This window comes from Chrysemys picta, chromosome 6 (genome assembly GCF_011386835.1).
Source record: "Chrysemys picta bellii isolate R12L10 chromosome 6, ASM1138683v2, whole genome shotgun sequence".
Lineage (NCBI taxonomy): Eukaryota > Metazoa > Chordata > Testudines > Emydidae > Chrysemys > Chrysemys picta.
The window spans coordinates 55722851-55745398 of record NC_088796.1 but is presented as its reverse complement, the minus strand read 5'-3'; the positions used below and the strand labels follow the sequence as shown (position 1 = coordinate 55745398).

General features: G+C 38.6%; 1 protein-coding gene across 42 annotated transcripts in view; it reads left to right on the top strand.

Moving 5' to 3' along the window:
* The window catches only part of MEF2C (myocyte enhancer factor 2C), a 156506-nt gene that overhangs the window by 44132 nt on the left and 89826 nt on the right, over positions 1 to 22548 (top strand). For 3 of the 42 annotated variants that reach the window (XM_065599159.1, XM_008167467.4, XM_065599175.1), the window contains exon 2: positions 2921 to 3017. The exons of 38 other annotated variants lie outside the window; for them this stretch is intronic. The gene's annotated coding sequence lies outside the window, so the exon portion shown is untranslated. Of the gene's footprint in view, positions 1 to 2920; positions 3018 to 18607; positions 18737 to 22548 lie in introns of all 42 variants that reach the window. One more of the 42 variants, XM_065599155.1, reaches the window with a different exon arrangement.

The window sequence follows — 22548 nt, the reverse complement described above, 5'->3', positions numbered from 1 at the left end:
AAACCCATTTTTAGTCATCAAGAGAAATGCAAGGCCTTAATGTTATGCATGACCACAACTAGTTTTTGTGTATGTCATGTAAGTACTACTTGCAGTACATTTTGCAGTTTATAGTCCAGCTAAATACATACAAATGCATGGAAATCTCTGTTTGCACATGTGTGGGGAAATCAAATGGTTTATATTACCAAATGCCAAGCTTTATGCCTGAATTAGCCAACTATTTTGTTGTGCTGACTATCAAATTAATGATAATAGGACTTTATTGAGCTTCAGAGTGGTGCTGAAGTTCAAGGTTAGCTTGGCAGACAGCAGAGTCACGTCACATAGTTTATGTGCTTACAGTGGGGTAATGTAAGAACGCTAAGTAGCAAAGCTATTGGCAGAACACTGATGATACACAACTGTATATCTCTTGCCCATGGATTCTGCAAGTACAATCTTCATGCTGAAGGAATGCTTGGATGATATTGTCAGTTGCCTCTTCCTCAATCCAGAGAAAGCAAAAGTTTTGCCAGTGGCTACATATCATCTTTATAAGGATGTTTTTCTTCATGCATGTCCCTGCTTATTGAAGGGATTTCAACACAAGTAGCCAGGTTAAGAATCTTGGTATCCCATTCATCCACATCTTCTTTGTGGAAATCTATGTGCTGAATGAGATAGAAAAGTGTCTTTTTTAGTTGTAAAAAGAACAGGAGTACTTGTGGCACCTTAGAGACTAACAAATTTAGTAGAGCATAAGCTTTCGTGGACTACAGCCCACTTCTTCGGATGCATACAGCATAAATTTGTTAGTCTCTAAGGTGCCACAAGTACTCCTGTTCTTTTTGCGGATACAGACTAACACGGCTGCTACTCTGAAACCTTTTTTTAGTTGTATAGTTCATGGAGATTGCACCCTTATTTATCCTTTGATGACCTTATAACAGCAACACATGCCCTCCTGATGGGAGAGGATTATTGTAATTCCCTCCTAGAAAGGCTTTCAGCTCTGTCATTTGCAGCCTCTTCAGAATGCAGCAGCACATTCACTTCTTGTATTGAGCAAATGTGATAGTATTAGCTCCACGTTGACTCATTTACATTGTCTGCTAGGAAGAAGAGGTTTGATATTAAGTTGGCCCTGCTGGTTTTTAAAGGACTTAATGGTGAAGATAATGACTGTTTTCAAGACTTCTTTCTTGTGCATCATCTTGACAGATATCACCACTCAGATGCTACACAACTTTTAGGAATCTCATCATCCCATCTTGTTTGGCAAGTTATGTCTTTTGCTGTAGTGGGCTTTAGGCTATCAGGCTCCCTCACAAAGTCTGTTTTACATTTATTCCCGCAAAGATGATTTTCAGATCCTTATAATCTCCATAGGTATTACCTTCATCCTCAATAGTTTCTTTTGGGTTGTAAGAAGAAGTATTTGATTACTTTTTATTATTGTACCTCAGAATTGTTTTTATGATGCTGTGCCACACTCCAAGGATCTTGGGGGCAGAAAGTAGGAGGATTTTAAAAGTAACATGATTATTATAGACAACTGTAATGGCATATTAATTAATTAATTGATATATAATTAATTGTGTAGTAGTTTTAGAAGCCAGATGCTGTTTACCTTTCTCATGTGAGCACACCCAGTAAAGTAAATGGGACTACTGACTGAAGCAGGGGCATGCAGGATTTAGGCCTCCCTGTGTAAATTTAGTATAATAATACCTAGGAAAGACAACTTGTAAAATCACTCTAATTGAGGCTTTATTCCTTTCTTTATCAGGATAAATCTTGTCCCCAGTGCACAGCCCAAGTCACTAAGATTTGTGCTAAGGTGAATTTAAAATGGGAATGGATCCTCTTCTTAGGTTACTCTGCTGCTGCTACTACAGATCTTGTAGCTCCTATGCCTTTGATTGGAGAATGGTCATAACAGATCCACCAATCCTTCACTACAGATCTCACTAGCACCTAAATTAGCTGTAGCTAGGTCCCATCGGATCTCACAAGCTAAGCAAAGTGGGCTGGATAATGCACGGAAGCAAGATTTTTCAGAGACATATAGCTGCTGCAGAAATTCACCTTTTGGTGATTCAGGAGGCAGAATTCTGTACTGGATTGGTGTTCCAGTTTGGTTCGAAGGCCACCAGTGCTGACTTTTTAAAGAGACTTACAAGTTAAGTCCTTACCACTTAAAGGTTCCTTGGCACTTTGTGCAGTAGTAGGGGTGTTTATTCCAATGTTCTGGCTAATTTTTTTATCTAGTATTTACATTTTGCCTACCTACATCCCCCCTGCACTTTCAGCTGGAACATTCTTCACCATTTCCTGCCCTAAACAATTATATAGTGTGCACTGATAAACAGCAGTCATTTTTCATCCCAGAGGGACCTACATTTCAAATGTGTATATCTTGAGGCCTACCAGTAGTTTGTAAAACATGTTAAGTGTCTGGTACTGCATTTCTTATGTAACCATTGATTTCAAATTTTCAGTGCACAAAGAGTGCAGGAAAAGCATCTATGATCCCTGAACTACAAACCCTTATGCGTGTGCTTAATTTTAAGTACAAGAGTAGTCCCACTGCCTTCAGTGAACACTTAAGTGCTTAAAGTTAAGTATGTGCTTATGTGTTTTTATGTTTGGAGCCTATCCTGCAAAGACTTACCAGTGTGCTTAACTTTACGCACTGTGAGAAGTTCCTTGACATGAATAGAATAGGGAAAGCTAAGGACATGCATACGTTTTTGCAGGTTTGAGGCCTATGTTTATAAGTGTTTTGGAATGCTTTGAGATGAAAGGTACTACGTAAATGGGACTTACCTTAATAACATGATAATGGCATTCAAACTTCCGATCACATTTTCTGACCTGTATGTATTATTACATGGTACTCTACTTTGCAGAGATAAAACACCCTTGTTTTTATCAGGTTTTACAAATGCGCTATTTAAAGCAAGAAGAAGGAACTGGAGGAAGCTGACATGATGCCTGAAGCTGTACTCCACAATATTTAGCTCTTTCTAAATGTAGGTTTAATATATTCTTCTTGTCTGGCCAGATCAGATGGTATAGATTATAGTTACTTTTTCACATGTCTTTAATTATATTATTTTCAGTAATGTTTTGATGGATTAAAATACATTTAAAAAACCAGAGAATATCATGTCTGTTATAACTCCACTGAAGCAATGGTGTTATACCAGGGATGGATTTGATCCATTATTTTAATATTAAATTGGGAATTTGTAAAGTCTTATTCCCTGGAGAGTCTTCAGTGTGCTATATTCTTAATCTTTAGATGGTAAACTGGCATCCAAACAGAATATGGTAAATTTTTAATAGCAATGACTCCTATGAGTAAGTTTTATTGTAGCATCCTGGAATATCATTTATTCTTTTGCTTTATGATTTATTCGTTCAAGATACAAAACTGTAAAGGAGGTATGTTAATCTGTTTTTATTCAAAAGAACAAACAATAGCTCTGCTACAGTTTAGGGGCTGAATAACCAATATGGACATGCTACTCATTATTACTTATGCTATATCTTATGTTAACAATGAAGGATATTGATAAATTAAAGTAACAGATCTTCTGCAGAACTTAAAGCATTGATGAGCAGTAAATTATTCCATCCCATATGATATGTTCCCCCAGATTGCTGTAAATAAAAAGCATAAGATTCCTGGGTTTTTTTATTAAAAAAGATGATGTGCTTTAATGCATTATATGCTAATATACTTGAAAAAATGTTCATGATGAACTGTCTCAGAATTATCCATAAGAATTACAATACTGTATACGATTTTTTCCCCTTGATTGAATACTTAGGACACAGTTCTGCAGGGATTTGTGCCCTACATATGTCTGAATTTATACAATTAAAATAGAAGTGTGTCAGAATGCAACTCTCCTCTCTAAATTGTGGGAAATGGTTATTCACCCACCTGGATTTTTCAGCATGCAATTAGGAATGGGCCATTATGCAGTGGGGGAAGGGAATCGTAGGCAGCTTTAACTTGGGTGTCTGGCACTTTCGGTACATGGCTGATAACCCAGGCAGACCCTGACCTTGGCAACATTACATGAGCAATCTTTGTTTAAGGATGAACTGTTCTTGAACAATTTCTCTAATATATTTGACACAAAAAGGTTTTCCTTTTAACAGGCATGCATGTTTTCCTGTTCCCCTTTCTTTTTTATCTTGAACAAATGTATTCAAAGAAGCCACTGCAAGGAACCTCCTGTTTTCTATTTCTCCTTTCAGTCTCCCTAGATCCCTTTCATAGTACACTGGTGTTTGGTGGAGGGTTGTTTCCACAGTTACTGGGTTTTATTTTTTTGGGATCACATTCATGTGTTATCATTAATCTGGAATACTTAAACTTGGATGGAGTAGAAGGAATTGATGGTTATTTTCCATGTTCTAGTATATGCAAAGCTAAAATGTGAACTTTACCTCATCACTAGAGGCTGTACTGTACTGCAAACAGAGAAGGTGGAGGTAAAGGTAGTGACATCATGACCACTGTCATGAGTTCAGATACCAAAGTAATAGGCACCTTATAAATTCATAAGTAAGCTGACTGAATCAAGGCTCATCCTGTATTATCAGAACAACTAATGCCTATTAGTTTTTAGGTTCTAATAGAGGCTGTACCTGTTGTAGGACACTGTGTATAACATTTGTGTCTACATCAGGATTTGCTCTGATCCTCCATATGCATAAATTGGAGCATGGTAGCACATTTTCCAATATGGTGTTTTATGGAGGCAGGGGTTTTTTTCTTTTTCTTATTTTCCCCTTGTTGTTGTTTGGTTTTGTGGTTTTTTTGTTTTTGGTTTTTTACTGCTGAATATAGTGTAGCTAATGCATTTATGTGACTACATAGAACTGCAGGGGGGAAACAAGATACACATGTCTGGATGCAAAAAGTCAGAACACAGCCTTAAGGCTATAATCCAATCAAGGGAATCTGCTGCTATCATAATCTCAGGCTGAGTGGTTGATAATCAGTATCTGAGCCTGAGAATGCACTGCAGTTCTAGCACATATTTACTGAAGGGTTATGCTGAAGAAGATATTTAAAATGTATGTTAGATTTAGTGAAGAAGACAGTGGCAGGATGTATGCTGTTTTGGTACTGTGTTACTTATTCAGCATGTTGCAAGTAACCCTGCAAAAACTCCTATACCTCCAACAAAGGTGGTATTCACTCACCCTTGAGTAAAGTAGATCCTTTTTTACTATTCCAGGGTTAGGGGGAGTTAATGTGGAACTATATTTCTTGTCATTATTCCCAGAACAGGTGGGAGTTCTCGGGAATCATATCACAACATAGCAAGTACATGGCATTGTTGAGGGGAGCTTGTGTTAAAGCCACCGTTTCTATATGGTATGCACATGTCTCCTGCCCATCTTTTGATTTCACAGTGTGAGTGAGGTGTAATCGTGTTGTAGAAGACACAGAGCAGTAACAGTGGGCTCATTTTCTGTAACAAACAACACAAAGGTACATAATTAGTAGACAGCTGTTTGATTGTTTAAAGTTAATATTAATTCAGTAGAATGTAAAGGATGAACATTTATACTGCTTTTAGAAAAACAGAACAAAGTTCAGAATACAAGTGTGAGAAAAGTAAAGTACTCCTAATTAACTGACCAATAATCTTAATGTACAAAATTCAGAATATTACATTTACCTGTCTCTCAACTAAAGATAAAATTACACCATTGCAGAGGGCCCCATCAGGCCTAATAGTAAGATGTTAATTGTGCACTGAAGTGATTTTCTCACTAAGGGCTTAGTGATCTTCCATTGACATCAAGGGAAACATGATTGGGTTCTGTTAAAAAAAACCCTAAAATCACTGCAGCATAGCAAATATTTCTACTATATTGTCATATTCATCTGGATTTAACACCATTGCAAACTTTAGAATCCAAAGTACCCTTCTACAAGGTCATGCTAGCAGATTTCTTATCAGTGAAGATTGCAGTCTATTATTGTATTATATCTCGGAATTCTTAAGATGAAGTTGTTTAATTATAAGTTTATGGTGTCAGGTTAAAAAGAAGTTATCAATGGCAGTAAACTTTAAATGATTGAGTTCAAGTCAAGTTGGCAATTGGCAATAGTTGTTTGAAATTCAGCCTTAAAAAAGTGGATTTGCTCTTGAAATTGAAGAGTACTAAGAAATGCAAGCTTGTGATCAAGTCCCCTCTTTATCTTGTTTAACCCCTTTTTTTCTGTCACTTGCAATTAGAAGCCAAATAAGAGTCTGACCAATTTTCAGAAGTTAAAGTGAAAAACAAGCTACCAAAATACAGTCTGATTCAGACTTTGAAGTTTATTTTGTGCAGCTATCAGGAAACTAAACTGACCGAGTGTGCTTTAATGTGCAAAATTTACCCTTCAGATTATTTTCAACTTCTTTTTGTATGATTCTTTTACTCAACAGTTAAATATTTCTGACTTTTCTGCTGGTCCGAGAATCAGGAAGCTGCAATTGCGGCATAAAGCCAGTTTTGCACTTCTTCCACTCCTTGGGTCCTGTGCCAAACAAACACAGCTCAAGAGTCAGACCCCATAGATGGTACTATTGCGTGACAGATTGTGATATTTAAACTTCAGGGAAGCTTTTGGACATTTTGTAAAATGTGATCAGAGTACTTCAGTAAATTCAAGATGCACATTGCTACATTATGGAATGGTCCTTTGACCTGACTTGCAGATAAAGGATTGTCTAGACAGATATTTGGGGAAGTGTTGGGAAATGTGGACAGCTGTAGTTCTGATTTATTTCCTCTCAATTTCTGCTCTTTTTATCTCATATCTGTGGCACTCAGATATTATCTTTTCAGCATCTCTGGTGTGGGATTCTACATTGCGAACTGTAATAAGAATGAGCAATAATCCTTCCATTGCTGTATCTTAATCCAGGATGCCCTAATTCGGCAAAACTAGAAAGTATCATCTTGGACACTGCTTGTATTGGACCTCTCCAGGCAGGTTTTCATCTAGTGTATTGTGTTGGTTTTGAACCTTATATTTACTTTTATTTACTTTTGCTCATAACTCTTGTGTGCTCTAGAGTTTACTCCGTTGACTCTGAAGAAGCAGTTAATTCTGATTAAATGGAAAATTCCATGGGAGGAAGCAAAGGAGGAGGAAAATTCCATCAACTCTCCTCCCCATATCTCCCTCTGATGGAATAGTCTGGAGCCCACCAGCAATAGTCTGGAGCCCACCACCACAGATCTCTAGCAAACTGCTGTCTTTATCTACAGTCAGACTTTGTGGGCCACCTCCCTCCTCAGTGGCAATAGATTAACATCCCTGTGGCAACTATAGCTATGTAGCATACATGACAAATTACTATTAGGAAATATTACTAATTAATAATAACTAATTATGCATTTAGCTGTCTTTCAGTGTAGCAGATGGAAACAAGGAAGAACATAATGTGACTAGCCTGCTCTTTACTGACCACTAACAATAGCTCTGGGGATCATTAATGGTTCATAGACTACAGTTTGAGAACCTCTGTTCTAAGAGGTTGCGAACAGTGGCCGGTAAGGGTATTTTCTCACCTGTGTATATGGTTTCTCCATGTCCTACAGAAATTGGATTTCATGTACCAAACGTACATGTGGTTGTGTTACTGAGAAATTACAGCTTCTAGCATTCATCTTTCTCAGAATGCCCATGCAAGATGTGGGGAGACACCCAAGGAAGGGGAGGCTTCCCCTCCACTGCTGCATATCTTGAATGGAGACGTTTCTGATCTGCCCTGTGTATGGTGTCAAAACCAACTGGGTAGAGTGAATTTTCACTTCCACTTCTTTAGCAGGCTGTGTATGTCTCTTGTTAATGCATTCCTGTGCCAATGAGAATTTTTGCTCTTTGGAGACTGTCTTCTCTTGCTTGTGACTTCTGAACAGAACAAATAATTGATCTGACCTTCTGGTCAAAAATGTTATTTTCTGATAAATCCCACTAGTCCTGCTTAACAGTCACACAATAGAGTCTCTCTTTCTTCCTGCTGTTAGAATGTTGACACAAAGTGGGCAGTCATGCCTCCTGGTTCAAATGAAATTGGAATCCTAATTTGGGTTAAAAGTAAGTAACATGTTTGAAGTGAAACATGTTTGGATGGAAAACTAGATAAGAAAACACTGCGCAAAAGGGGTTTTCAACTTTTCTACTTGTCTGGCTGAAAACACTGAACCAGGAACGCCATTGTTAAGGAACCTTTTTGAGATGCCCATAAAAGACTTTGAAGGAGATTTCTAAAAATGCCAAGTATTAAAATAAAATCTCAAGGAGGAAATGGTGACCTGACATGAAAAATACCATTTGCTGAAAGTTATCAGGCAGCTGACTACCTCAGGGACCAACGTCACAGTTTATCTCTCATGTTATTGAGAGTTTTAGCCTCTACTTTCAGAGTAATAACATTGAGACCCTATCTAGCACATTCTGAATAATAAAACATCTGACATTTCTTGAATGTTGAGACTTTCCACAAGGTCCAGTTTGTGGATACATTTTATTGAAAGAAACAATATGAACACAAAGGAGAATATAAAAGGGCAGTAATAACATTGGGCATTTCAGATGTGCCTTTTCAATAGCCATGTTATGAGACACAGATAATTGGGATTGCTATGCAACATTAGTCCATGATATAGTAGTAAACCATCTCACAGGAGCAGTCAGCAGGGAAGAAGAGGTATGGAACTCACAATGAACTTGGGCTACCATATCCTCCTAGGCCAGTCAGGAACTATTAGACTCATGGTCACCTGTTTGTTGGACAGCTGCCATACACTGTCTAAACTATATATATAGGGCTGACTGTCCAGACAATAAAGACATAATCTTCTCTTAGGCACTTAGGCTGTTTACACTTTCAGAAACACATGTCTGCCTTCTAGTTCATACTCACGGTCATGAAATGCCCCTGCTGCGATCCTCTCTCCCCCAACTTAATAACAGAAATTATATAGGACACAACTCCCCTTGCCTCAGATTTGTGCAAATGAGTTTGTTGGCGTGGCAACTCAACACTTCAGATACGGGAATGGATTGCCATAATCCCTAGGAGATTGATATTTTCCTGGATCAGGATCCTCTGCCATTCTCTGATTGGTGGAGGCATTGTCTGTCTATCTCAGGACTACTCGCCTGACCAGGAATGGACTGAAATGGGAAAGGGCATTCATCCTTCCCTTGGTCTGCAAGGAGTGGATTTATAACCTCTTTTGAGTGGACAGTGGTAATTTTACTCATGTGTGAGCCCACCTGAGACACCCACAGAACTCTGAGAATATATAAAAAGATTGTTGCCTGTGCACCAATGTGAATGCTAAGAAAAATTCTGAGAGAGAATGTCCAGGATCCATAGGTCTGTGATAGTATGTGTGAAGCCCAAAAGCTCAGATAGAAGTGTATGCCATGACACCTTCATACAGGAACATTTCTTGGTCTGCAATTGATCTCTGTTTTGACCAAAACCACTGGACTGAGTGAAATGAGATTGTATCTTTTCCGGCCTATAGGACTTGTCTTTTCAGAATATAACATTGTTAGATCATTCGATGTTAGAATTATGAGTTAGTTTAGACTTATATTTTGGAATTGCAACTGACAGATTAACTGTGAGGGATAGGCCAGGGTACTTTTATTATGCTTTTCCCAAAATTTATCCAAAGAGGTAGTTCTAGGACATCATAAGTGGTGTCACAATGAAAAATAAGCTCTCATTTCTAAAAGAGAAACTGAAGTAGGCATGACCCCTTTGTCTTTTTGTGGAATCTTGGTTCTGTATTGTAACTGAAGCAGCGCTGAAACGGAGTAGAACATTGTATACATTGTATACACTCTCAAAGGCTTTTTTTCATAGTGTTTGATGGCATCATGGGGTCTATGGCTCCCTCCACCAATATGACGGTACTACAAAAAACTCCCAAAGTTACAGCCAGTAAGTTGGGGGAGGAAGAGGAGGAAATGTGAATGTTTTTCTTTGAGTTAAGCATTCATTTCTGGAATACACTTGAAAAAGAGTCCTATCAGTATTTGCTCTTTCTATGTTCTTTTCCTGAAAAGAGTGATGAAAGAGAAAGACCTTGCTGACCTTAGAAATTGCTAATCTGCTATTAATAGAAATGCTTTCTAATTGTATAGTACCTACTGAGCTCAAAACACTTTATTAATATTAATTAATTAAGCCTCCAAGCTACCAGTGAGATAAGCAATGGGTATATAATGATCAGTGCCCCTGGCACTAAAAATGCAACCACCTTTAGGGTGGAACATTGCAGTTGCTTAATAGCACACAGAGACACTACATTTGTCAAAGTCAGGAAGCAAAGAGAGTCTTATTCAATTGCATGAGAATTTAGGTGAGCAGAATATAGTAACTCAAGTTGGAATTTAGCCAGGACACCAGAGTTAACATCCTTAACCTTTTGGTTTTAGGTTTCATTTGAAGCATTGTCTCCTATATCAGTATAGTGTCCTTTAATACCATTGATTCAAGATTGTCTCAGATGGGAATGCAACTCACCACTTCCTATATTACCTACTTGTTTTTTGGAGGTCTCTCATTCAAATACAATTAATTAATTAAATTGAGTAATGGCCAGTTGTCATGGGGGCCAATTGTGCTAGGTGCTATATAAATACATAGAAAGAAACAGTCCCACCTTTGAAGAACTTACATTCTTCAAAATTTGACTCAGCCTAACTCTGATTGGCTTGTGAGAACTGACACGATCATAACATATGGTATGGCTGCAGGGAGTCAGGAAAGTGTCTCTTGCATTAGCCAGGGCTGCCCATATATCACTCAGATTAAGAGTAATTGACACCTGCTTAATTGAGGCTGACAGGTCATGAAAAAGATGAGCATCTAATCTTGTGGTTTTACCTGGGAGAGGAGTTCCTTACTAAAATAAGGCTGAAGAAACAGAGGCAAATATACTATCCTTCTATATCTAATTCTGTCTTGACATGGAGCGTGATTTGTTTCTGGCAGGTTGAAAGTCTGTTTCCTTTTGACAGAATCCAACCCTTTTTCCAGACACAGTAGGAGCAGCAATATTGGAACTCCTAGGGCATTGGCTAAACACCCTTATTTAAATCTTTTGCTTCTGCTCTGGAATGACAAAGGGGAGGTTGGGCTGCACCTTCCAAACTAAAATAGCTTCAGAATCTGCTCTTTTTTTTTTTCTATTTTGTGGGATCAGTCAGCTTCTACGCATCTGAAGCAGAAAGAGACCTCCGGCACATTAGCTTGCAGACATATTTCTCCATATTCCATGACATCTAAACTGAAATTCCATCTTCTCTAACTTGTCTGCTATGGGTGGGATGTTGCATTTCCTCTCCACCATATTATCAGTCAGGCAGCTGAAATACCATATTGGCTAGGACCATCAAAGGACAGGTCACTGCTCTTCTACCTCCAGTGCTTCTTACCTGCAGAACAGAATGTCATGAGGCTGCAAGAATCAATTTATGTGGGCTTGCATCCAGACCACCAATCTTTAGCTCCCTTTTTTCTTATTGAGAGGTATCTCTGCAGGATCAGACTGCATTGAGGCTGCCAAAAACAAACTACTATGGGCATGCGACCAGGCTATCCACCCTCTTAACTTCTTGTGCTAAATGTGAGAGGTTTCAGCAGGAGTCACTGACTTACTGGTGAGTTTCTCTCTTCTGAAGAAGCTGCTACATGAACTGGAACAAATTATTTAGGAATCTAACATCATAGGCAAAACAGGCAATAAATATAAAAATAAAGATTCTGGCCTATAAATGGTCCCAAAACCACACTAAACAGGAAAAAACAGCAAGAGAATTGCTTTCATCTACTGGAGCCAAAAAACAACTGACGAGTGAGCTCCTAATAAAAGGAGAGTGATATCATTATAAATCAGATTATGCTTCTCTCCAGCAGCTGGTGTGGAAAAGTAAATCTCTGGGCTGGTATAGAATGATGCTGGATAATTCAAAATGACTTAAAAGTATCCTTGTAGGCTTTCAAGGACCTGGGATTTCTACCTGAGAAAGTGCAAAGTAGCTCTAGTTAGTCATTATAGAACATTTGCAGCCTATTCTGTACCTGTTCCATGGAATGGCTATGGAATTGAGCCCTTCATTTCTAACTGTCCATCCTGAGTAGATATAATATATTTTGTTTTTACTGGTGTTAACATTTGTATGTTGGGCTATTGAAGAATCAGTATTTTTTAATCATAAAAGGACAATAGTAGTCCACTCCTTTCATCATTGTAATCCCTTGTTACCATACAGGCTTTATTCAGATGCGATGATCTGTGGCTTTCCATGCCATGGTTAGTCAGGATCCTGGCTCCAGAGCTGCCCAACCTATTTTTCAGAAAGGCTGGCCAGCAACAGACGCTAAGGGAATAATAAGCTCTGCTCCCTCTTGTCTGCTTTTCTCCTGCAAAACTCCAAAACTCCAAAACCACCTCTTCCATGAAAAAAAATATCAACTTTATAAACCCTCAGGACTCTGGAGAAACTACAAGAATCTACATAAGGGTGCTTTTGGACATTCAAATTGGCCCTTCAGCACCCAGATGTCTATTTAGTTTCAACATCCAAGACCTTGCGCCTACTCCCATTGAAGTCACTGGTAAAATTGTCATTGACTTGCATAGGTACATCATTAGGCAAATGGCACAGAATTGGATACCCTAACTTAGGGTCCCTGTTTTCAAACTTGAGAAACTAGTTATTAAAATAATTGGAGAAAGAGCTATAAACTTCTTCCTGAATTAGGTTACAATGTGCCATAAGTGGCACTCATTAGCAGAGGTCATCACTGAATTATCTGAATTGTCACTGAATTATGCCCTAATATAAGGCCTAAAACAAGAATAGATAGGAAAATGAACATGTTTATAGTACTTGATTTTATAGAATTTGTTACTCTGAAGTAAAAAGACCATGGTGTAGATTTCTCATCTTGAGATATTATGATAACTAAACAACACCTCAAATCTGATTTTCTGCATGCTTGGAAAACATGTGCCTTAAAGGCAATGGATTGAAATTTACTTTTACTTGTTCTTGGTCTAATTGTAAATGTCTCTGATTATAGCTACACAGAAAGAAAAGTTAACTTTACAAAATAGGAAATCACTCTGTCAGACAGTTTTTTCTTGGTATGTGTAACACTTGCTTTTTGATACTCTGTTCTTAGGGTTGGCAGCAATTTTATTAAGCAATTTTATTTTCAAGAATAAAGAGCAAATTTGAAGCTGGGTTCTCTAAACCTTGTAGTGTGGTTGCACAAGAAATTGTCAGAGGAAATATAATGGGGAAAAAAAACATAGTATTTGTCTGACTTTTGTTTATTTTACCATTTATAAAGCACTACTTGAATTGCACCTTGAATTTTATTATTTCTGTTTAAAAAAAACTCTAGGGGCAGAATTGTGTTTTCGTTATTAGCTGTAACAATGCTGTTAGTATTCACGTGTTCTGTCCGGTCTTTTTGTCTATTCATTCCAGACTGGAAATTAATCTATTTAGCTAGAGGCTACATAGTTTACTGTCATTAGTTCGGGACAGTCAAAGATATGTGACTGTTTCAACTGCAGAGTAGCTTTGGGATTTTCATCTATTGCTGAGATCTTAATCAAAAATGTTACTGAGAGTCTGTGAACACACCCTTGAGGGGGAAAAAACAGCATAACCCAAAGATTATTCAAAATATTTTAATAAAAAGTATATGTGTAATGTTTCATTTCTGCCTAAGTTTAATGTAATAAAGCACTGTAGAGGATGTTAGTAAATTTTACACCATATAAATGGGATTAGAACTTGGCCAGTGCAAGAAAAGGCAGAAATGTTGAGCAATTTTAGGTTCTGCTCTCAAAAAAACTTACACATATGCTTTGCTTTAAACACTGTGACTTCTCAGTGTGTAAAGTTAAGCATGTACAGAAGTCTCTCTAATCGGGACCTAAGAAGCCAGGGCTTAGTTGTAACAGATGGTTGAGCCCCAGCGCAGTAAGCAATGTTTTAAGAGTCTGATCTTCCCATGATGAGTGAAGAACACATGGACACACACTACACGCTCTAGCATTAATGGATGCTACATTGATGAATCTTCAGTGTTTCAGTGGGAAAATAGACCACTTTCAAGCCCATTCTATTTTTGTGGACAGCACTGTATTTCCATTCTATCAATTTTACTGTTTGTTTTACTGAAAATTAAAACCACATTTTAAAATGAATTAACTAAAAACTTTGTCTTTATTGGATTTCTTCCAGAAAGAAAGCGAGGAAACATTTCCTTTTACAATACTATGTCTTCACACACACACACACACACACACGCACACACATACAAACAAACTAGGTAAAATAGATTACTTTAAAATTACTGAGGCTACTGATTGGTACATAGTGATCTAAACATTATAAAAGAAAAAATAACTGACTTTTTAAAAAAAATAACATGCTAATCACTCATCTGGACACCTACAGGGGTCAGGCAGGATTCCCCACCCCATCTCTCCAGTGTCTTCTGGTGGGTTTTTTTTCCCCACATCTGCTTCCGCTGGAGCATCAGGGATGGACATGGCTGGAGATGGGACATTGGATGGAGAGGGCCAGGGCTCTGGAGAGGTGGCACCAAGCATTCTCACTCTGAGGTGCTTTGCTGGCTAGTCCTTGCTCACATGCTCAGGGTCTGACTGATTGCCAAATATGGAGTCAGGAAGGAGTATTCCCCCAGGTCAAATTGGCAGTGACCTGGGGGGAGGGGTTGCCTTCCTCCGCAGCATTGGGTGTAGATCACTTGCCAGGATTATCTAGGTATTTCTCATTTAATCATATCCCTGTCACTGGGGGGGTTTCAGGCACTTGTCCACATCAGTCCCTCCTATTCTGTGCCCGTGGCCCAGAATAGTCTAGTCTACAGTGGGCTGTAATATTTTAGCCTAATTTCGGTTGTTGGGTTTAGTGTGTGGGTGCTGGGTGGTGCTGGTGCCTGTGATATGCAGGAGGTCAGACTGGATGATCTGGTGGTCCCTTCTGGCCATAAAATCTGTGACTTTAAAGGTTTATCCATGCAAAGGACCTAGAATGGAGATTTATCAAGAAGCGGTTTAGAAAACATAGGGGTCAGTTACATCACAGTCAGTGTAAAAAGTGTTAGCAAAGCACTAAGCTCCACTTCCCACACATATACACACATTCAAAACACACATTTTGTTTTATGTTGTGCATATCTTTATTTTAACGATAGCTGAGGGCCAGATTCTTATCTCATTTTCATCAGTGTAACTACAGAATAACTTAATCTGTTGAGTAGAGTTACCCTGGAGTTGCTGCGGTGTAACTGAGATCACAATCCTGGCCCTGAGGCAGCAGTGCAGTTTCACAGAACTGTATTTTTGTAAAGATAAAGGACAGGCTGTGTTTTCAGAGGAATGTCTTGACAACAAAGTGCATCACTGAAGGCCACCTCACTCACAATGAAGGTCTGTATTTTAAAATAGCACTAAAACAAAATAACTGCTGTGTTTTGGCAAAGGTCTTAACTATTTACAGCAATACGTAAGAATAGTAAATAGTGCTTCAGTACCCAGAGTGCCCTAGCTGTAACCCCAAACCTGGAAGAAATACTATAATTATGTTTTTCATATTTTTTAAACATAGTAGCCATTATCAGTTTAAATATTGTGAGGCCCGGCCTGATACTGCTTTTTAAAAATGCAGAATTTTGATTTCCGACAGCTGCATTGGGTCTTAAATCATATTTTATCTTTATGGAGCTTTTTGCTAACATATGTTAATTGGCTGTTTTCTGTGACAAATTATGAACTCTTACTTTGATGAGGTTCAATTGCAATCATGTTGAAGTCGAGTACGTAGAGTTTCCAGCCCCCGCTGGCTCCTCAAACCACTACAAACATCTGCACGTCACTGCAGTGCTGAGTAATGGCAGGATTTGGGTTGGTCTGATTTCTCTACAGATTTTTTTCCACAGGATATTTTCAGCTCTTTGCACTAAATCTGTTTCTGGGTTTGCCCTTTTTAGCAGAAGTATGTTCTAAAATTAACATCATGTCTTATATAAGATTATCAGAATACAATGAGAAATCATTTACAGCACAATACATTCAGAATCTGTTTTGATTTTACTGAAACTTGAGTGCAGTTGGTTGAAATGAAGAAGCAATCATTATTCATGCTCTATGTTACAGTTAACATTTGTTGGGGTCATGTAGAATTTGTGGGAGCATAAGTGGTACCTGTGTTTTAAAGTCAGTATGTTTTATTTTCTGATCAATTACATTTACTAGATCAAGGGTTGAGATTTGTTTTATTTTTAGAAAACTGGGAAGTACTGTATCTATTTTGTGATTTTTCACTAAGAAAATAGTGTTTCCCTTCTGGAGAGGAAACATATGTCTGATTATGTTTTGCATAACCTTGCACATCTTTCTACCGGTAAATGAAAGATTGCATTGCAATTTCAATATCTTTGTATCTCCTTCAAGTCTAAGTACTATTGTGATTACATTTGTTAAGCATGTAATGAAAAGAATAGCAAATAGAAAACACATTTTCCAGCATGGTTAATGAGTTAAAAGATATGGAACCAGTCTTGCGCCGAGCTTTTTTTAGTTTTTGCATACTACTGTGATGGCACAATGTGACAATACAGTACTATTAGTTTTTTATAACTCATTCATTACAAGCATTGCAACATACAGCATTTGTTGCATGTTGATAAGTTATCATCCACAGTACGTTACATGTAGAGAAATACAAGAATACATGTATTTAAATAGAGGGAAAGAAATCTAGTCATTAAGTGATTTGAACATCATCCTTTTAAAAACTGTGTCAAACAATGTCAATTGCACTGCAATTAATTTAACAGAACATCACATGGTTCAGCCTTGACCTAAAGCAAATGGCTATAGATAAATCTGTCCTATTTCTTCTTCAAAGCAAAAGATGGGGGTTAAATTTCGAGGCAGGTGTTAGAGTTTAGAATAAGGAGAGCCAGATGTGAATAGAAGCTACTTCAGTCTCATGAGGCTGGTTATAATTCAGCCCTTTCCCTGGGGTGGCACACAATCAATGAGTTCCAAATCCTGGGGCTACCTGCATTTATGTGAAGGCATGGGAACATTGCTTCACAACTTACTACTGAACATATGTGAAAAAATTAGAGCAGAAATTAAGGGTAAAAAAGGTTAATTTCAGAAGTTACTCATGAGCACCATGTTCCTTTGAAGCTGTGAAATTAAGATGATTTCTGAGGGGAAAATATTGAAATGAGGAAAGTGTTCTTGTAATAGCATTGTAAACAATCTAAAAATTATGCTATGGCTATTAAATAGTTTCCTCTCATCACTGTTGTTTAAATATATACAGTGTTTTAAAGGAAGTGCTATGTAGGTCATATGCAGCACAAGTGAATACATTTAAGGATTTCTCTTTGCTAGAATCTAAGTGAATTGAAACAGGGAAGACTTAGAAGGATATGACTTCAGAATTCTTGTCAATACTTTAGTGTGTCTGCACTGTAAATTGATACATTGTGTCTTGAGTTAGTCTACACAATAGCATTCAGTTCCACTTGATAAGACTAGCTTAATTGGCTTTAAGAAAATAAGGCAAGGTAAAGAAAGATGTACAAGTGAAAGAGAGGACATGGCATTTTATTGGATTTTGAGGCCTGTGAGCCATGTGTCTTAATTGGGGCCAGTTGGGATCAGTTAATAATTGCTGTCAGAAGATCAAATTTAATTCTCTTTATAAAAAGACCACAGTGGGATAGAGTTAAACAAATTGTCATCTGAGGTTTCAAATGAACAAAGCTTTAATTAGGTTGATAAGGATGCTGTAAGAGAGAGAGAGAGAGAGAAACAGGAAATTGATGAATGTGCTATGTACCATATTGGGCCATGTATGACAGTACTGTCAAATATCTTTATTTTGAGAGGATACATATTAACATGTAGGGTTATTTTGCTAGAATAGTATATGTATCTAAATGCTTTTGACAAATAATATAATTAGAAACTTTTTGATCTTAAATGATTGGGACTAGAGATTATGACTATTAAACTTTTGCTATCTGCTTTAGCTTAGGGAGCAACTTCATATATTTGTGCACTTTCTCATTATCTATGCCAGAGGAAAATTGCAGAACCTATTTATTAATAATATTAAGTATATCTGTAGCTTATGACAAATATTCAAATTAACTAATTATTCCTCAGAACACTTGTATAAGGTAGGTGGGTATTATCCCCATTTTATGGATGGGAAACTGAAAGCAAATTCCCAGATGACCTAATTTATTAGTGGCAGATGCAAGATTAGAAGTCAGGAGTGACTGCCTTTCAGCCTTGGGCATGCTCCTCTATACTGTGCTGCCTTTCAGCTTTACTGCAGTTTTCTGTTTCTAAGACTATTTTGTCAGAAATTACTTTGTATATCAATATGGTTATAAAAGTGCTTTTTCTGAGTAAACATAATGTACATTCAAGGCCACAAAAAAGATTAGCTAATGTATCTTTTTATTGATTTTGTTTTGTTTTTGTTCAGCTTACTCCTATGATGATAATAAAATGAGCAATGTTGACGATGATCCATTAAGAAAAAAATTCTCTTTCCAGATGGAATGGAGATTGGCAAACAAAGTACACTTGGTTACTAAGGATTAAATCCACAAAGGTACTTAGGCACCTATATCCCATTTTTAGGCACCTCTGTAATCCACAAAACTGCTTGGATGCAACCTAACCCCATAGGCCCCTAACTTTGCTTGGCACCCAAGTTTTTGCCTCTCAGTATGCATGCTGCAGCTTCATACAAGGCTCCTGGGTGCCTATTTCCCCCCTGAGCCTGTGCAGTGCTGCCTTATGCTAGGTGTCCATGAAAGCCCCAGAGCAATTCTCAAACCGGGAATAGGTGTTCAGCTGCCTTAATTTCATATGGGGACCTGATCCGTTAGGTGAGCTTAGAGGCTGCCTACTGGATCAGGTCCCTCAAATGAGTTTACACAAAGTGGGAGGGGATGATCTCCCATATAATCTTTTGCACAGTGGTTATTGTACTCACCTAGGATCCGGCTCAAGTCCCCTGCTGGAAGGGGAGAATGAATTTAAACAAGGATTAGCTGGCTCTCAAGTGTGTGCTTTACCCACCAGGCTTTGGGCTATTCTGATGTTGGGTTTCCCTCAATCTTTCCACTATAATTAAATATTAATTGGGCAAGTGAAGGAATTAGAATGGCTCTGAGAGGCAGTGGATCTCTCTTCAAATCCATTTTTCCCCTTGGGAGGAAGGGGGACTTCAACTGAATTTCTCACACATCCTAGGTGAGTACTAAGCTACAGGTTATAAGGAAGGTTCTCCTTCACTCTCTGGCCTTTTGTTTTTTGGGTGGGAGGGCCCTAAACATGACTTAGGTGTCTGAACACCTATCTTCCTCCAATTAATGGATCATGAGCAGAGATAGGTGCCTCCCCGTACCCTGGATTTAGGCATCTATCTCCGAGAGGGGGTAGGGCTTAGCACAGACATCCCTCATTGATGGGAGCTTAGGTGGCTCCCTGTCTAGTGTGCTGGCTTTGTGGATTGCGGTTTAAGGTGCCTCTCTCCCCTTTTGTTGTATAGAAGCCTAGGCACCTAAATCAGGCTTTGTGGTTCACAGTATTGTTCCTGTGATTTTCTAGGTGTTGCAATGCCTAAGTCTCTTTGTAGTCTGGGCCTAAAAGCAGTAACAACACAGCAGCCTTGTACAAATGAAGTGTATTTTGTATATCCGTCTTCAGATGATATTTGTCAGGGATGCTGACTTTTTATATTAGATGTTGCCAAAAATGCTTTTTGGGGGGGGGGGGAGAGGGTAGGGCGGGTGAGGGGGTGGAGGTTTAAAAAAAGTAACCAGCTACATGTGCAATGGAGTGGTTACAGCTGGGGATCTGTAGACAGGCTGTGATGCTAGATAGTGGCTTTTATTCTCGCAGACAATGTTAGGTTTACCTTTGTGGTAAACACCTTCTGAACCAGTAGAAATTTGCTTCTTCAAGCCTTCAGGTGAAAACTGCTAGACATCAGTTCTATGAAGAATTAGAAGAACAAATCCTTGTATGGAAAGTATGAATTAGTTACCTAATGTAATTCTCAAAACTAAATAAGAACTATGATGTGCTTGAGCAGCATGCTGAATTAGGTGTTAGTTTGATGCCTTTTTAACTGATTCAAGATGGATCTTAGGTATCTCGAGTGTATCTCTTTTAACCCTTTAGAGTACTGAAGTGTAATAATCAATGTTCTGGATTGAGTTACTGAAGACAAGTACATATGTCTTAAGCTTCTCCACCTCTGCCTCTCACCCACACAGCTGCTGCTTGCTCCCTTCCTCCCCCCCATAATACACATAGCCACACTCCCAATGCAAAGCACCAGAAGATGTCCCCACCCCAAAGCAGGCCAACATTCTCAGGCTCCTTACCCACTGCTTCTTAGTCACTGGATCCATGTCTCTGTTTTCCCCCACTGCCAACACCAGGCTGTTTTCCCCCTCTCCTGGCAAGATCTTTTCATGCATCTCCTCTTTGCTGATGCACACACAGAGGGAGATATCAGAAGCTGCTGAAGGGGGAGGTGAGTCATGTCAGGAGGCCAGTCATGCGGAGGAGCTAGATAGCTTTGGAAGGTAAGGGATGGTGCAGGACTCACTCCACCAAGTATATCTATTTATCCTGCCTCTCAGCAGCCAAAACCCTTCCTCCTTCTGGAACTGTACCCTGCTGCAACCCAGAAACCCAGGAGTGGAGAAAGATTCTGAATAACATACCCATGGAGAATAGTCCATATCCTAAGGCTTAAATGGGATATCAAAAAATCCTTTATTATCAAATGGTTATATCGGTGTCCCTGCATGAATTTGGCTTTTTGTTTTTTAAAGGAACAGACACCTTCTGACTTCAGGTGTTATTACAATTGTATATACTTCACCTGTTTAAAAGAGGTGTTCTATCCTAATTTCTGAGCTGCAAAGTAAAAAGAACCTGTTTCACAGACAAAAGCAGATTTCTCACCCCTATTTAACTAAGAGCTGGTGTTTTCAGAGCAGTATTTTCTATTAGCTTTATTAAATACCTGACATACCTTTCATCTCCTTTTGTCCTCGGGAATGGAAGTCTTAATGTAGAATTTTCAGCTGTTGTGTCACTGGGAAGAGAGGGATAGTTGCCTTGTCATAATTGAGTTTTGGAAGCTTCATAGTTTTTATACCCCTGCTACGTTTGTCAAATTAACACTTCTGTAGAATAAACTAGCAGGGCCGCGCAAGATCTGCAATTTGTGATTTTCCTTGTTAATGACGATGATAGAATAAATGAACAGTTAGCATCTCAACACACTATCCACCGTATTGTGCAGACTAATTTATATTTCAGGAAGACCACTGTTTAATACCTGACATTACTAGTGGGGTCAGGTACTATGGTCACCTCACCTTTGTCCGGCTTGTCCTCGTCTCTTTCTCCACGAATGAAAGTCAACGGCACCCCAAGGTACTATGGTAAAAGACAAGTTTCTGGAGTTGGATACAAAGAAGGAATGGGACAGTCTTGTTTGATTGTTCTCTGATAAGAAAGGAAGTGCCATGTATAAGATATGCCAGCTATCTTAGGTTGTTGGAACAAAGTAACAAAAATATCTGGATAAGAGTTATGTCTTTTAGGCCTGTGATGTAGGAAAACATTCCTTTTTCTGTGAACAATCATAGTTCTGGGTCTGATTCTTCTCTCACTTACATTAGTATAAATGAGAAGTAACTCCACAGAAATTAGTGGCGTTATGTTGATGTAAAACTACAGTTAGTGAAGAATCAGGTCCTGGGAGATGAGTCAGAGGTATAGAAGATTCTATGTCTCTGTGGGTGGGTGGAGGAGCCATCTAAAAAAGATGTGTATTTGGTGCAAAAATGATCTAATATAGCACCAAAATATGTTCCTTAAGAATCAGACTTTTCAAGTTGAATGAGATAACTACAAGTTATTATATATATATATATATAATGTACAGGAACCATATTGTGCCCCTATGGAGAAATACCAATGGAGGGGGAAGGGAACTGTGCAGTGACACCTTGTGGACCCCATTGTGGGTGCAGGATTTGCCCTTCCATGGAAGAAAGCAGGGGTTCTTGCTCATGAACCCTTGGATCTCCCAAGATTTGCTCAGATTTTGAGGATCCTCTGGGGTACCAGGTCTCTGCCATCTGCCCCATTTCCCTAGCAGCACAGTTTCAGTGCAGCCACTGTGATAGAAACTCCCCAGATAGTGCCCACCCTGGGACACCTCTTTAGGTGGTTCACCAGTACAGTGCATGTGCGTCAGTAATGTTAATACAGTCCTAGACTGTCTCATCTCTATCCTATCATTCAGCCAAATGTCCTGTTCATTCCACCTCCCTCCCGTTGCAGATTATTGGATTCACACAGAGCCCCTGCACAGGATCCAGGGGAAAG